Genomic DNA, 17,574 nt, shown 5'->3' on the forward strand with positions numbered 1-17,574 from the left:
CAGGACTTAAGGAGAGGGCCCTCCAGGAGCCCCAAGGTGAGCAGCAGGCTGCTATTTAACTTACAGCACACAGATCTGCAGTTCAGGAAGGAGGATACACATGTCTGTGTGTGTGTGTGTGTGTGTGTATATATATATATGTGTGTGTGTGTGTGTGGGTGTGGGTGTGTGTGTGTATATATATATATATATATATATATATATATATATATATGAAGGATGGGGGCTTTCCAGGTGACTCAGTGGTAAAGAATCCACCTGCAATACAGGAGACCCAGGTTCGATCCCTGGGACAGGACAATCCCTTGGAGAAGGAAATGACAATTCACTCCAGTATTCTTACCTGGAAAGTCTCATGGAGAGAGGAGCCTGGTGGGTACAGTCCATGGGGTTCCTAGAGTCAGACATGACAAAACCACAACCATATACATAGGATATATGTATAAAAGAAATACATACATATAACACCAATAATGTTCAAACTACCATACCATTGCACTCATCTCACATGCTAGTAAAGTAATGCTCAAAATTCTCCAAGCCAGGCTTCAACAGTACTTAAACTGTGAACTGCCAGATGTTCAAGCAGGATTTAGAAAAGGCAGAGGAATCAGAGATCAAATTGCCAACATCCATCGGATCATCAAAAAAGCAAGTGAGTTCCAGAAAAGCATCTATTTCTGCTTTATTGGCTATGCAAGAGCCTTTGACTGTGTGGATCACAACAAACTTCAAGAGATGGGAATACCAGACCACCTGACCTGCCTCCTGAGAAATCCATATGTAGATCAAGAACCAACAGTTAGAACTGGACATGGAACAACAAACTGGTTCCAAATTGGAAAAGGCTGTGTATTATCATCCTGCTTATTTAACTTATATGCAGAGTACATCATGAGAAATGCCGGGCTGGATCAAGCACAAACTGGAATCAAGATTTCCAGGAGAAAAATATCAATAACCTCAGATATGCAGATGACACCACACTTATGGAAGAAAGTGAAGATGAACTAAAGAACCTCTTGATGAAAGTGAAAGAGGAGAGTGAAAAAGTTGGCTTAAAACTCAACATTCAGAAAACTAAGATCATGGCATCCAGTCCGATCACTTCATGGCAAACAGATGGGGAAACAATTGATACAGTGACAGACTTTATTTTGGGGGGCTCCAAAATCACTGCAGGTGGTGACTGCAGCCATGAAATTAAAAGGCGCTTGCTCCTTGGAAGAAAAGCTATAACCACCCTAGACACCATATTAAAAAGCAGAGACATTACTGACAAAGGTCCTTCTAGTCAAAGCTATGGTTTTTCCAGTAGTCTTATATGGATTTGAGAGTTGGACCATAAAGAAAGCTGAGTGCCAGGGAATTGATGCTTTTGAACTGTGGAGTTGGAGAAAACTCTTGAGAGTCCCTAGGACTGCAAGGAGATCCAACCAGTCCATCCTAAAGGAAATCAGTCCTGAATATTCATTGGAAGGACTGATGCTGAAGCTGAAACTCCAATACTTTGGTCACCTGATGAGAAGAACTGACTCATTTGAAAAGACTCTGATACTGGGAAAGATTGAAGGCAGGAGGAGAAGGGGACAACAGAGGATGAGATGGTTGGATGGCATCACCGATTTGATGGACATGAGTTTGAGCAAGCTCTGGAAGTTGGTGATGAACAGGGAAGCCTGGCATGCTGCAGTCCATGGGGTTGCAAAGAATCGGATATGACTGAGCAACTGAACACCAATAATATATAACAAGAATAATACGTCATGACCAATTGAACAATACTTGAAAATCAATCAGTGTTGGGAATTCCCTGGCGGTCCAGTGGTTAGGACTCTGTGCTTTCATTGCTAGGGCCCAGCTTCGATCCCTGGTTGGGGAACTAAGAAAAATGAAAATAAGTCAGTGTAATTTATAACTCACTGCATTAACAGAATACAGAAGAAAAACCATATGAGCACTAAATATATGCAAAAAGGTATTTAATAAAATTTAACACTCATTCATCATAAAACTCTCCACAAACTAGGAAAATATGGGAACATCCTCAATATGATAAATGCATCTATTGAAATAAGTACAATTTACATATAATAGCAAAGACTGAATGCTATGCTATGCTATGCTAAGTCACTTCAGTCGTGTCCGACTCTATGTGACCCCATAGACGGCAGCCCACCAGGCTCCCACATCCCTGGGATTCTCCAGGCAAGAACACTGGAGTGGGTTGTCATTTCCCTCTCCAAGCATGAAAGTGAAAAGTGAAAGTGAAGTCGCTCAGTTGTGTCCGACTCTTAGTGACCCCATGGATTGCAGCCCACCAGGCTCCTCCATCCATGGGATTTTCCAGGCAAGAGTACTGGAGTGGGGTGCTATTGCCTTCTCCGAAAGACTGAATACTTGCACCCTAAAACTAGGAACAAGCAAGAATATCCACTATTACCACTCTTTGTTATTTTTGGTTGTTCGTATCTGACTCTTTTGAAACCCCATGAACTGTAGCCCACCAGGCTTCTCTGTCCATGGGATTTTCCAGGCAAGAACACTGGAGTGGGTTGCCATCTCCTTCTTCAGGGGATCTTCCCCACCCCAGAGATTGAACCCCCATCTCCTGCATTGCAGGCAGATTCTTTACCACTGAGCCACTAGGGAAGCCCCTTTGCCATTCCTACCTAACATTATACTGGAAATTTTAGCTGAAGCAATTATTCAAGGAAAAGAAATCATAGGCATGCAGACTGTAAAGCAATAAGTAAACTGTTGTATTCACAAACAAGATGATATGTATGTTGAAAACTTTGTGAGATATTTAAAAAAACAACTAATAAATAAGCAGTCACAGGATGCTAGATGAATAAGCCAAAACCATTTTTTTCCCTACATACTAGAAATGAAAAGCTGAAAAATGAAATTTTAGGAATGCCATTTCCAATAACATGAAAAATATAAGTTGCCTAGGAAATAGATCTGTTCCCGCATGCCTTGCAGTTTCCTCACACATGAAATGAAGATGACAGGAGCCCTCCCTCATACGATTGTGAGAGTGAAATGAATAGCTGTATTTAAGTACCTAGAATATTGCCAGACAGGTCAAAAGTCTTCTGTAAATGTTAACCAAACTCTCAATGCAAACATCAATTATAGGGTAAATGGGAGATGTGACAGGGACCTTTTATTAATAAATCAGCACTTAATGCGAAATCTTTCTCCCTGCCATCCCTGCCACAAAAAAAGGAATTTGTGACTTATTGACCATGCAATACTGTGTTACAATTGTTAAAAATTTTGAATCTTGACCAGGAGTTGGCTATCATGATACTGAATAAGTTATTCCAGCAGGAGGAGCCCTGACCAAGAGTTTTAAAAGCATAGACGCAACGCGCTTTTCTCTCTGCTTTGGGGACCCAGATTTCCACGCCCTCGAATTTGTTCTTCCTTGCTCCCTGTGTCACGTTAAGTGAAATAAAATGCTGTGACAAACTATATTCTTTTTTTCTCCTTAGAAGCAGTACATTGGAATAAATGAAGTAGATTTGGATTTCAGACAATTTCTACTGGAGAAATAAAGCAATTATCTTATATTGGCAAAAAAGCATAATTTCCTATTTTAATAACATTCCACATTTGGATATTACAAACAGTATCTATCTATCTATCTGTCTATCTATCTATCTATCTTTTCCTTCTTTTAAGACCACTGTATAGAAAGCTTTACAAAGGTTTTCTTGTCCTCAGACCTAAATTTACCCTTAAGTTTCCACACTCCCTTTACTATTAAGAAAAAAAAAAGAGCCCCCCCAACACACTCTGGAAAGGTACACCTTCATCACCAAGGGCTATTTTTTGTAGCTGTGTTTTAATTTTTATTAAATTCAAAATATTTTTCCTATTTTATTTTGACTGGTTCTTAACCTATGTTGTCTTTAGAAGTAAGATATTTTTGTTTTTACTGAGGTATATTTGACAGTTAAGAGTTGTGTATATATATATGTTTTTGGTGTACAATATGATTTGATAAACCTATATATTGTGAAATAATGCATTCAAGCTAACATATTCAACTCTTCAGATAGTTACCACTTTAGCAAGAGACTTTTTAAATAAGAGCGATCACTACAGGGAAAAGAGAGAGTGTTCCAGGGTAAAATTAATATTTTCTAAACTAATCTCTACATCCTAATATGTGGCAACATACCTAGCTTTGTTCCTAAAGCTCATTGCATGGTGCTAGCATTGCAAGTTCTCACATGTTTTCATTTATCTCATAGTTGCCCTTGAAGAGCCTGATTTAAAATCAAGTCAATGAAAGAGGATATGTCTCACGATTTCAGGTTGCTAAGCAGCAAGTCTACTTTCCATAGCATCTCTTCTTTGGTTCAGGAGATGCTAGAAGGTTAGCAAAAAGTATGTACCATTTAACACAAAAATATATATAATATTTAGTTATAACGATCATATTTAATATACACTATATTGATTATATTCATATATAACAAACAGATCTATTTTTCAATAGAAAAATTTCTAGGAAAACTATCCCTTCTGTGGACTTCGTGTTGTCTTATTTCTCCAAACCAACTGTCTATTCAATCTTGCAACCTTATTAAGACAAATGATATTTAGAATTCTCCTTTAGAGAAATGTCAATGCATACGTTCTCTCTAATCTCTAAAAATGTTCATATAAGACTTAAGTTTTTCAGGAGTTACCTGGTGGCCTAGTGATTAGGATTCTGGGCTTTCAGTGCCCGTGGACTAAGTTCAATCCCTGATGAGAGAACTGAGATCCCGCAAGTTGTGCAACATGGCCAAAAAAAGAAAAAAGATATGTTTTTCTTAAAACTAATGTCAAAAACAAATATCTTTCTTATTGTCATGCCAATTGATATTCATTATTATCACTGTATGTGTTTAGGGTTGCAAGGCCAGAACACCAGAAGTTGATGACTTCCTGTAGGGTAGCTTGCCTATTACCACATGTACTTAAGTTATAATGATTACTTTGGGATGTGATGAAAACCATTGAAAGATATGGATTTCTCATCTCATATACTTCTTAAAATAATAAATAAAAGATCAAAAACAGTACTCATTATTAAAATAGATAAATGTAGAATCTTAGCTACTGTATCTAATCACTCATTTTAAAGATCAGAGAATAAAAAGATAAAACTCATGGTCCGACCACCTTTCTAAGCTGAACCTTCTCTACCACCTCTCACAAGCCTGCCAAGTGATTGCCCAGTCTACTTATTCTTTAATGCCTCCAGTTATTCCTTTACTCAAAATATCCAGAAATAAATACTAGTTAACATGTGAACCATAATGGCAACCCACTCCAGTATTCTTGCCCAGAGAATCCCAGGGACGGGGGAGCCTGGTGGGCTGCCGTCTATGGGGTTGCACAGAGTCGGACACGACTGAAGCGACTTAGCAGCAGCAGCAGCAGCAGCAGCAGCAACGTGTGAACCTTCCCCACAAATACTTAGTGTTATTTTATTCTAAACTATTATAGTTTCCACATGAACACAATATTTTCATGCATCATCTGTCCATCCATTGATTTGTTTGTTCATTCATTCATCCATATGTAACTGATGAACTGTGGTGTTGGAGAAGACTCTTGAGAGTCCCTTGGACTGCAAGGAGATCCAACCGGTCCATCCTAAAGGAAATCAGTCCTGAATATTCATTGGAAGGACTGATGCTGAAGCTGAAACCCCAATACTTAGGCCACCTGATGCAAAGAACCAGCTCATTGGAAAAGACCCTGATGCTGGGAAAGACTGAAGGCAGGAGGAGAAGGGGACGACAGAGGATGAGATGGTTGGATGGCATCACCGATTCGATGGACATGAGTTTGAGTAGGCTCCGGGAGTTGGTGATAGACAGGGAAGCCTGGCGTGCTGCAGTCCATGGGGTCGCAAAGAGTTAGACACGACAGAGCCACTGAACTGAACTAATTCCTACCTGCTACCATTCCAGGCACTGGAGACAGGCATACAATAGTAAATATGAAATTTTCTCTTTTTTCTGCTAAAGTAAAAAATTTTCTGATACTTACTTAGAGCTTCAACACTTCAAGGTAACCCCGCATCTATTATATGTTAACGTTGTTGTTATTTTAGTCCCTAAGTGGTGTCCAACTCTTTGAGACCCCATGCATTGTAGCCCACCAGGCTCCTCCATCCTTGGGATGCTCCAGGCAAGAATATTGAAGTGGGTTGTGATTCCTGTCTCCAGGGGATCTTCCCGACCCAGGGATTGAACCCTGGCCTTCTGCATTGGCTGGAGAATTCTTTACCACTGAGCCACCAGGGAAGGTAATGTTAACATTAACTGTAGTATTTAAAGGCTTTAAAAAATGAAATTTATTTTGTACTCCTTTAGCAGTCCCATGTAGGTATTTCTCATTGGCAATCAACTCTCTATCATAAGTGATTCAGAAATCCAGGCTCTTTGCATCTGGTGGCTTTGTTCCCTGGGGCCTCATGTTCTTTGTGTTGAGCTGGCATCCAGGGGAAGAGACAGGATGGAGAAACACACCCATTTCTTAACTGCCTTGGTCAGAAGTGACGCATGTTTAATTCTCACATTCTACTGGTGAGCATCAGGCATATGGCCCCACTTAGGCAGAACGGGGTTCTGGGAAATGTGGTTCCTGGGTGGGAAGAGACTTCCTAGTTGCAGCCCTATCACGTGATAAGGCTTTCGGTGGACAACTAGCCATCTCTGCAACAATATCCCAAACTCTTGCATTATTTTGCAGGTGTGAGTATGGTTACTGCAGTAAAATCAATGGGGATCACTTACCTATTTCAATGTAATGTTCAATGTAAGATTGCTAGTTCAATCTCTTCTATAGTCTTGTGCTTAAACGGTGAACGCTTCAGTCTTTCGGAGCTTTGGAGGTTATTTTTTGTTTTGGTTGTGCTGGGTCTTCACTGCTGTGCTCCATCCGGCTCTCTCTGCTTGGGGTGGGTGGGGCTACTTTCCAGTTGCAGTGAGGGGCCTTCTGTCACCACGGCTTCTCTTGCTGCAGAGCACGGACTCTAGGCTGGGGTACGTGGGTTTAGTAGCCCCATAGCATGTGGAATCTTCCTGGACCAGGGGTTGAACCCCTGTCCCCTGCATTGGCAGGTGGACTCTTAACCACTGGACTACTAGGGAAGTCCTCTAGTTTTTTATATAACAAAAGTTATTTTTTTTAATTTTTATTTATTTATTTATTTTTTATAACAAAAGTTATTAAGTATCTAATAAGTGATTCTCATTGGAGCAGTGCTTAATTATATAGGCATGACGATATTTGTATTCATCTGTCTTATTGCTAAACATCAGTTTAATCAGTCTCTGATTCTCCAAATTTGCCATTTTAAATCTAAGCTTTTTACTGAACTAAACTGAAAATGGCTAGCATTTACATAAAATTTATTATTTTACAAAATAGAGACTGTAATGGTTTAAGTTCATAGTCTTAGTCAAGAGATTTGCTTTCCTAAATGTGTGTGAGTTCTCGTATATTCTCACTGTGATTTGGCTGTCTCTTCGGCATCTGCTTTTTTAGAGTGCTGATGATTTCTGTTAACTTCCTGAATGACAGCTTTATCACATTTTTATTCTCTATTCTTTTTTAAGTTCTGTCTCGGGGCTTCAGGGTCTTCATTTGGTAGATAATGTCACCGATCCTGTTTATGGAAACGTGAGCAAAATGGATGTAAAGGTCATTGAAGTCAGACCTCCCTGACAGCCCAGTGGTTAAGAATCCAAGGGACACTGGTTTGATCCCTGGTCCAGGAAGATCTCACATGCCTTGGGGCAACTAAGCCCATGTTTGACAACTACTGGGCTTGTGCTCTAGAGCCCAGGAGCTGGAACTACTGAAGTCTGAATGCCCTAGAGCCTGTGCTTTGCAAAAAGAGAAGTCACTGCAATAAGAAACCCACACACCGCAACGAAGAGTAGCCCACGCTCGCCACAACCAGAGAAAGCCCACGTGCAATAACAAAGACCCAGTGCAGCCAAAAAATAAAATAAAAATAATATATATATTTTTAAAAAGGTCACTGAGGTCCTCAGAGCTAAATGTAAATTACAATGGTTGGGAAGATTGTTTCAGCTGGTAAGAGGAAATTCAACCAAAAACTGTTTATGCAAGAAGGGGATTTATTATCTCAGAGAGTAAGTAAGACTTTTAAAGATGGTGAAAGCTTGTAGAATACATAGTAGGGTTGGAGCTTCAGAGGGTCAAAGCGGCCTCACAGACTCTGCCCTACCTTCCTGGCTGTGTGACTGACTCCTCATGGTCACAAGATGGCAGCAGCAGCAGCAGCCACAGTATCCTTGCCCCAAGGAGAAGCCCTCAGACTTTCTCAGGATTTATCCTTTACATTCTTAAGAGTTAAGAACTCCAAAGAGCTTTAAAAAATAATAATATGGGTTAGAGCTATCGATGTCTGTGTGTGTGTGTGCTCAGTTGCTCAATCATATCTGATTCCTGGCCACCCCATGGACTGTAGCCCTCCAGGCTCCTCTGTCCAGGGGATTTTCCAGGCAGGAATACTGGAGTGGGTTGCCATTTCCTTCTCCAGGGGAATCTTTCTGACTCAGGGATCAAACCACATCTCCTGCATTGGCAGGTGGAGTCTTTACCACTGAACCACCTCTATGTTTACCATTCATATAAATTAAAATAGGAATTTAAAAAACATGTAATTAGTTCTTAACAATACATCTTTATATGTTGATAAAAATCACACATATTTTATGGAAAAACCAACTATGTTTTCCAAAACAACAACAACAAAATCTTGTAGGAAGAGTGGCATTGTTTTTATTTTTTACGTATTTGCTTTTTTTTTAAAAAAACAAATCTCTGTAATGTGTTTTTTATTAGAGAACAAGTGGGCTCTCATGTCTGCTTTGGCACCCAATCTGTTGTGGAATCGACATTTCCTGGAACCTCTAGAGAAGACCAGTGTACATTTATGAGAGAATGAGAACAAAAATGTAAATGATGTTTTAGTATTATTAATAAAACAGAGCCCACAGACTCCCTAGAAGAATGTCCTTATATTTCTTTTTAGGAGCTAAGTAGCTGTTTTCAAAGGCTTCCCTAGCAGACTAGCACTCAGGTTTAACTGGCCAGAATGGGATCACTTGCCTATTTCTAAGGGAAGAGAGTAGAATGGTCAAGATTGCCTTAAGAGCAGTGATTCTTCCGTGTGCCTCAGATCACCTGTGGGGTGTCTTACCACACAGGATGCCCAGCCCCCAATGCTAGGGTTTCCATTAGGAAGTTTGAGGTGGATCTAGAAGGTGTGTTTCTGACAACTCGAAGGTGCCACGGTGGCTGACCTGGCATCCACCGTGTGAACCAGTGGCTGAGACCCCGGTGTGGGTGGGCTGAGGCCAGGCTTCTGGGAGCACCGGTCTGTGGAGGACGGGGAGGATGTGGACAGGCTTAACACACGGGGCTCTTGTTAGCGAGCAAGAGGGGAGAAAGGTGGTTGGTTCAACCGTGTTTGCTGTGTTTATATTCTCAGAAGATTTATGGCAGACCTTTGCAGAATAGACAAGTACTTGAGCACGGGTCCTGTTAGTGATTTCGTCCTGGCGACCAAGTATATTTTGGATTCATGGTCAAGGGAAGAAAAGGGTGAGTAAGGGAGCAGGGACACAGAAAAGGAAAGGATGGGGTGGAGGCAGAAACATGCTTTTAAAATGCTCGTCCCTCTTCTACTGCCTTCCCAGCTTAACAAATGTAATTTGGGTGAATTGGATGTGGAGAAACTAAGGCTCAGGGTTAAAGAAGCCACATGCCAATACTGGAGATGGGAGCTGAATTCCTGGATCAGGAAGATCCCTTGGAGACAGAAAAGGCAACCCTCTTCAGTATGCTTGCCTGAGAAATCCCATGGACAGAGGAGCCTGCGGGCTATAGTCCATAGGGTTGCAAGGAGTCAGACATGACTTAGCGACAAAACACACACATACACACCCTTTGCAAACTCATTTTGGCACTTTATACTTTAACAAGTCCACTGAGGTCTAAAACTACATGCAGCCAAGCCCCCACCCCTGTGCAGCCCGCCCTGTTCTTTCCTTTCATATGGCCCAGTCGAAAGAAATATTCCTGACAGGTTGGTATGAATAGTCCAAACTATAGACAAGTCGCAGGTTAGGACAGGGCCCTATGTCTTTCTATTAACAAATCTGTTCGAATGCGCTATGGAACTTTAGAGTCCAGAAGAACTAGGGACCAACACCGCCAGCCCCTTTTACAAGCTGAGCAGTGAAGGTTGGAGAAGTGGAGAATGAGTTCAAGCTCACTGTCACCAAGTGATGGTATGGAGATAACCCTGGGCCTTGTGACCATGTCTGTTCTTCTCACGTTCTGACTAGTTCTTCCACGTGGTGGCTACAGCAAAAGCCAAAAGAGGATATAACAACCAGGTTATATAGGCCAGAGTAACAGCTAAGTGTTTGAGGTGTCTGATGTTTGCGTGAAGTCACTTCTGCTGTTATATTTCGGATTACAGGATTACCCCCTGGTCATCCACAGTCCCAACACGACAGCCCTCAGCTCCCAGCTCCATGGCTCTCCTCCCCTGCAGTTTCCCAGGGGCAGCCAACCTCCTGAGGTTCGAGTCCAAACTGTCGAGCCCTGGGTATGCGCGTAGCTGCCCCTGCCTGGCTCCAGGTGTGGCCACGATGCCATCTTCTCTGCTGTCTTGGTGCCTTCACTTTGGAGGCTCCCAGCCATGGGTGGCCTCTCATGGCCTTAATACAGAACCAGGAAAAAGTTGTAAAGGTCACTGACCTGAAATCACTCCTCTTCCTTCCCAGAGACCAATTCTGCATATCAAGAGGTGGGGCAGTTTTAGGACATCACCAGAAAAAAAAGCATCTGCTTGCCTCAGCAGTTGCTTATAGGGCCACTTTGGTGCCTTTGGAAGACCACTGACTCTTCTGCTTATAGAAAAATATTTGTACACAACTACAGTTACCTGCTCGGACAGGGTCTGGTCAGCACTCAGTGCTGCCTGAAGGCCCCTCAGCACTGGTAGGATTGGGAGTGAGAATGAAGCTTCAAGTGCAGGCGAAGTGTGTAGCTCACTCACCTCCTCTCTACTCCTGGATGTGGTGAAAGGGGTGGTGATGAAAACTCTCTCTTCCTTTTCAAAGCCATTTTCTCCTGTTGCTCAGTTGCTAAGTTGTGTCTGACTCTTTGAGGCCCCATATTCTGCAGCATGCCAGGACTCCCTGTCCTTCACTGTCTCCCGGAGTTTACTCAAACTCCTGTCCACTGAGTCAATGATGCCATCCAACCATCTCATTCTCTACCACCTGCTTCTCCTCCCGCCCTCAATCTTTCCCAGCATCAGGGTCTTTTCCAATGAGTCGGCTCTTCCCATCTTTTCCTTTCCAGAGTGAGTTAAGCAGTACTTTTGGTCCCAGATGTTGCATCAGGCATTACCTTTGCTCTGGAGCACTTAGTGGGGTGAGGAAGAAAAAGCAGTGAGCCGAGCAGAGGCTCCAGGCTGTGGGGCTGAGAGAAGAGGAGGATCTCACAGTAGCTCCCTGAGTGTCCAGCCCAGCTCCCCAGAGTGAAAGGAGAAGCATGGGCAGGCTCCGGGCCACTTCACAAGGCTGCCACTTCCCTGATGGACCACCCAGTTAGAAGGCTCTTGCTTATCTGAATCAAGTTCTGCTTCCATATTGCACACACATCAGTTCTTGATTTGGACCATGTTTGGTCCAAAGTAGGATCTCAATAAATAATGAAAAAGGACTAGAACTCTCACCACATGATCATACTCACTAGCATAGTCTTCTGTTTCTTTTAGGTTAAACATTCCTATTTTCTTCAACAGCTTTGATAAAACAGTATAACATTATAATGGGCTCCTCAGATGGCTCACTGGTAAAGAATCCACCTGCCAATGCAGGAGCTGAAGGAGATATGGGTTTGATCGCTGGGTCAGGAACATCCTCTGGAGGAGGAGATAGCAACCCACTCCAGCATTCTTGCTGGGATAATCTTAGGGACAGAGGAGCCTGGGGTGCTACAGTCCATAGGGTGGCAAAGAGTCGGACACGACTGAAGCAACTAAGCTCGACTGCGCACATAACATTATAATAGGGCTTCCAGAGTCCTTCCATCCTGGTCACCTTTCACCGGTTGTGCTGCAACTTATCAAGGTCCTTCTCAAAATGTGACTGGTGGGACCCAGGGCAGAGAGAAACAGTCTGGCTGGGCTGACTCTGCAGAGGATAGTGGCCCATGGGTACACCTCCCCTAACTCTGAAGGCTACATTTCCCTAAGGAAGCCGAAGCTAGCACTGGCATTTTGGGCTCTTGGGACATACTGAAAGACAAAAGGCTTGCATCTTATTCTCCAAAGGCTCTAGCTCCTGTGCTATGGACATTTCCTGTCTCCCTCTATCTAGACCCAGGTTCCCATTCCCTGTGCTGAACGTCTTGGTGCAGAAGGGCTTGCAGCAGCAGAAACTCTGGGCTCTGGATTCTGCCCTGGTCAGGAAGGAGGGGAGATGCTGGGTGTAAGGCAGGCAGGAAGGAGGCCTTGAGGGGCGAGCTTCTGGATCTTCAGCATCTGGATGTCTAAGAGCAATGTGATGGGGAGGGAGGGGTGTAGAGAAACAGAGAGGGTGCAGAGACCCACCCAGGCACCCAGTTCTGATTTCTGATCCTTATGTCATCAGGCCCAGCCTTGGACCAGTACAGTTGTGCTCAGCCATCACACTAGCCGTGCTCTCCTTCACGGGTGCACAGCCAAACACTGATGAGTGTAATATATTTACATTGTCACGCAGTTGCCACAGTGATACCAGCGCCTATCAGATCCAGTTTGAGTTTTAAGCTCATTGTGTGACCCAAGTCAGGTACAAGGATAGTGTAACTTTCAAAGAAATGTCATGTATCTCTCAGAGCTTGCAGGTACTTGGTCAGGGTAGTAAGAAGTTTATCTCACACTTGAACCTAGAGCTAAAGGACAGCCAGTTAACAGAGTCACAATCACGAATGTCATAGGAGAGACGCTTTCCTTTAGTAATTATCATTCAACAGTTATCAGGGATTGATTTAATTTCTTCAAGTGTGTTGCCGAATTGTCTAATATTTAAAAGTATTTTAAGCACAATAAGATGAGAATTGTTGGACCAGTGGATTCCAAAGGCCATTGGTAGGGTCCCTATTGCCAAATCTCCTTCTTAATTGCCCCCAGTTGCCTCAGATTTTAAATAATTGGTAATTTTTCATAAAAAGTTTGATTTTTGTTAAGCCTAAAATGCTGATTTACAACTGATTCAATAGACCTCTGTAGATTAGCCTTCAAGTTAAAATGTCTTTTTAAAAAATAATTAATTTGGCTGCGCCAGGTCTTTGTTTCGGCCTGCAAACTTAGTTGTAGCACATGGGATCCAGTTCCCCCTGCACTGGGAGTGCAGAGTCTTAGCCACTGAACGAGCAGGGAAGTTCCTCTCAAACGTCTTGAGGAAGCCATTTTCATCCTGAAAAGGCAGAGAGAGGGAATAGGGAAGGGGCTGGTGGAGGGGAGGGCAGGGAGACAAAGGACACCCACCCAGAGTGACAGGGAGCAGAAGGAACAGTAAGAACCAACAAGACGTAGCATTTGGCTTGTGATAAGTATTTAATAAACCTGAGCTATTATTTGGGGTTGAGTACCTATTTTATGTTATCAGGCACTATACCAAGTGCTTTACATAAATTATTTCATTTAATTCTTTCAGCAGCCCTGTGAGGTAGATGCTGTTACTTGAATGTACTGTTAAAGAAACAGTGGTAAGCATATTGTTCTTGTTAACACTTGTTCCTAAGCGGTAGAAGCAGGACTTCTATGAAGATACTTGCTTCGAAGATCATTTATATCGCTGCTCACGCAGTGGCAAACTACAGAGGTGAAAGTGAGGCCTGAGAGCCTTTGCAGTTTTGCTGAGAGCTAGCTGTACCTGTGCCCACAGTACTTGCATAAAAGAGAGTTTGCGCATGTGAGCCATAAGGAAAACTATAGTATTATGACGAGTGGTTTCAAGGTTAATATTTTTTTCATTTCGCAGAAGAAAGAACACGCACGTTGTTCAGTCTTAATGGTATGTTAAATCTTTGTTAGACTGTTACGTTCATTGCATTTGTTAAGTCAAGAAAGTTCTTCAACTGCATATTTTCGTCTTTACTCCTTTGGCTAATTCTTTAAGGTCTAATAGTCAGGGTAATATTTTTCAAAATTTTCTCCAGGTCCTGATTGCCTGATCCAAGTTAGTGCACACACATGCACGCACACACGTGTATGTGTGTGAGGAAGAGAAACAGACTTTTAAAAAATGTATATATTTTAAATAATTCTGGTTAGAGTCTGTACATTTTGAGAGTAAGGGTTATATTGTATATACTTCCTTTGGTTGCTCCACAGACTTCAGTATAAAATTTAGCCCTCAGTTGAAGCATAATACTCATTTCACTGAATGAGTATTATCTTTTATGTTAAAGGTATTCTAAGACTTAAATGTAGCTTTACTTCTGAAAGGTTTCAAAATTAATTTTAGAGATGTTACAAAATGTGTATGCTCATACTTCTCTTGAACACATTTTACTTATGTGCATATGATCGTGGGGCAAATATTGTTTAAAAATTAACTTTTAAAAATTTAAAACAATCTAGGCAGCACTTGCCAACATTTGTGAAATCATAGGCACGGAATTTCAGAATTTAAAGACTCTAGCCCAACCCTTCTTTTCTTTCTGACAACCAGAAAATCACAGACGCCAGAATTCTTAAAGCTGAAGCTGATTTGAAAAATTTGGCAAATAGGCAAAAATCGAAGAAAGCGGCGAAGGCTTGTAAAGATTGGCTGCTACATTTAATTATACAGGGCATGTTCAGACACGACTGAGCAGACTATGCACGCAAGCAAGCTTCAAATAAAGAAAGAAAAGATGCCACTCTCGTCTTTTTTTTTTTTTTTTAAGCTACACATACGTGAACAGTCACCCAACCATCAACGCTATTTCTGGGTACGTGATGGAAAATGAAGGACAGGTGTATCAAGTTTCTGTTCCTAGCAGGACATCAATTTAAGAGGGGGGGGAAAGGCTCTGGATGGTTTTTCTCTGTGCGAGTTAAAATGAAGCTATCGTCTTTTCCCCATAAGACTCACTGAAAAAAAGAGATACAATGTCTCCGAAATCATCACCATCAAAGGCACTTCAGTGACTGTTTTCACGGAGGCAGACGGTGGCTCCCTGCAAGAAGCAACGTGCACTTTCTAGAGACTTTCAACTCCAGACCGAGTGTGACATCCACGTCCGGCTCAAATGAAGTTGAGACGGCACCCGAACCTATTCGGTTCCCGGCTTAGGAAGGATTCCCTCAAGGGAGCGCGGTTCAGACTGGACTAGGTCCCCGCTGTTTTCACTGCTGCCCAGGCGGTGTGACGGCTGCCGGAGGGACGCGGGCTGCGGGATCTGCGCGTGTGACACGTGCGTGGGGCTTGAGTGTGCGGGCCGGTGGGCTGTTCGGGGGTGCGTGTGTGAGCTGAGGGAGCGCCCGTGAGTGTGAGGGGCGGGGGCCGGCGAGTCTGCGGAGACGGGGGCTCCGCGCGTTGGCGGTAGGCGGCCGAAGAGCGCGAGGCCAGGCCGGCGAGGCCGGCGGCGCCCCTCGGCCCGGAGCCGGCGGGCGTCAACGGTCGGGACGCGGGTCCCCGGCGGTGAGGGGCGCGAGGGGGGCGCGCGAGGGCGCGAGGCCGGCCGGGGGGCGGCGCCTGCCAGCCGCCCGGGTCACGTGGCGCGGTCACGTGGCGCGGAGCCGGGCCCAGCGGCGGCGGCGGCGGCAACGGCGGCAACGGCTGCTGAGGGAGGCGGAGACTCGGCGGAGACGCTGAGGGGAGGCGGCTGGCGGCGGCGGCGGCGGCGGCGGCGGCGCGGGGCTGCTGGAGGCGGAGAGGCGCGGAGGAGCGCGGGGCCGCCGCCACCGGCGCCTGGAGGTGAGGCGGGCGCCGGGCTGTTGTCACCGCCGTCCCGGCCCCGGGCGCTGCCGCCCTCGAGAGGAGGAGGAGGCGGCGGCGGGCCCCGAGCGCCGGCCGGAGCGCCCTCGGGAGCCGGGGCGGGCGCTCGGGGCCCCCGGCCTGGCCCCTCTCCCGGGGCGCCTCGGGCGGGAGGGCCGGGGCGCGGCGGGCGGGCCCCCGCCGTGGGCTCTCCGGAGGGCGCGGTGAGAAGACGGTGGCCGACACCCGGGCTCCGGGCGGCGCTGGCTGCCGTTTAGCGGTTTGAGCCTTTGTTTCAGTTGTCTCAGAAAAATGGGGCGATAGAGGAGCTGGGTGCGCGCGCGCGTGAGTGTGTGTGGTGTGTGTGTGTGTGTAAATCAGGAGGCGTTTGGCTTGGAGCCATTTTTCCCCCTCTTAATTGTGGAGACAGAAAACCCCTTAAAACGGTTTCCCCCGGGGACACGGTGCTGCCCCTCTTCCTCCCCGGAGCCTGAACCGAGTGGATTTCCCTCCCGGCCTCTTGCCCACCTTTCACCCCCGCCCCCCACCTCCGTGGAGCCCCCCGAGCGAGCGGGGGAGTCTGCAAAGCGGCCCGGTCACCTGTCGTGGCAGCTGCATGGAAAGGCTGGCGCGTGTGCTGTCTGGTCGGTGCCGTTTCCTCTGGCAAATCACGGGGATTCCGCTCCGAACGCCAACCCTTCTTCCCCTCTTGCCTGCGCTAAAAACAAAGTGCAGGATGCCGCCTCTGAAGTTTGACCCGTCTGGACCATTAGTAGGGAGAGGTGTCTTACTTTTCCTCGTCATACCTCTTCAAGGTTGGAAAGGTGAGGTTCTTCTCGCCTTGTGGAAGGAAATTAGGGTGACACAGCCCTGTCGGGGGCGGATGTGACTTACCTGCTAAAGGGCCGTGGTGATCAGAAAGTCTTGAAACACTTCTTGTGGACAGTCAACTCCCCTTACAGGGAGCTCAGCCATGGGTTTCTCCCCCTTGAGGGCTCTCCTCTTTGTATTTTGCAGTAGTGCAGCAGCACCTTAAGGATACCTAGTTGGGCAGGTTCTTTAAAAAAAAAAAAAAGCAGGGAAAATAATTTGTTATTGAGGTTTTGCAGAATGTGAAAATTCACCTGGGGGTCCCTTAGCGTTGTGTCTCAGGTATCCATTCCTTGGAGTTGAGTTCTTGCAGGCAGGGCCCTGGAGGATGCTCACCTCTGGAGCCAGGGAGCTCGGTTTGCTGGGGTTTGGAGTTGGGATTGATGTGAAGAGACAGGGCACCTTGGCACCTAGCTGCTGCAAACAAGAGGCGGCCTCCTGGACTGCCGATCTGGCCGGGTGGTTTGGAAGCTGATCTGAACACGGTACAGTGATAGCCACTGCTTGTGTTGAGGGGATCTCAGCCATCCCTTCTTATTTCTTGATAGTTTGCTGTTGTGCATGTAAGTATATGAATAAATCTGTATAGCAAAATCTAGTGTTTAGTTCCTGAATTATAGCATAGTACTTAATTTGTGTGAGAGTGGCCGGAGGATGTGAATTTCCTTGGAGAATTTTAAGT

At 44.9% G+C, this 17,574-nt stretch overlaps 1 protein-coding gene across 1 annotated transcript in view; it reads left to right on the forward strand.

Moving 5' to 3' along the window:
• Positions 1–15,818: 15,818 nt before the first annotated feature.
• TULP4 (TUB like protein 4) overlaps positions 15,819–17,574 on the forward strand; it is a 198,080-nt gene continuing 196,324 nt past the window's right edge. The window contains exon 1 of the mRNA XM_069598792.1: positions 15,819–16,022. The gene's annotated coding sequence lies outside the window, so the exon portion shown is untranslated. The remainder of the gene's footprint in view (positions 16,023–17,574) is intronic.

Source organism: Ovis canadensis, chromosome 8 (assembly GCF_042477335.2).
Source record: "Ovis canadensis isolate MfBH-ARS-UI-01 breed Bighorn chromosome 8, ARS-UI_OviCan_v2, whole genome shotgun sequence".
Taxonomy (NCBI): Eukaryota; Metazoa; Chordata; class Mammalia; order Artiodactyla; family Bovidae; genus Ovis; species Ovis canadensis.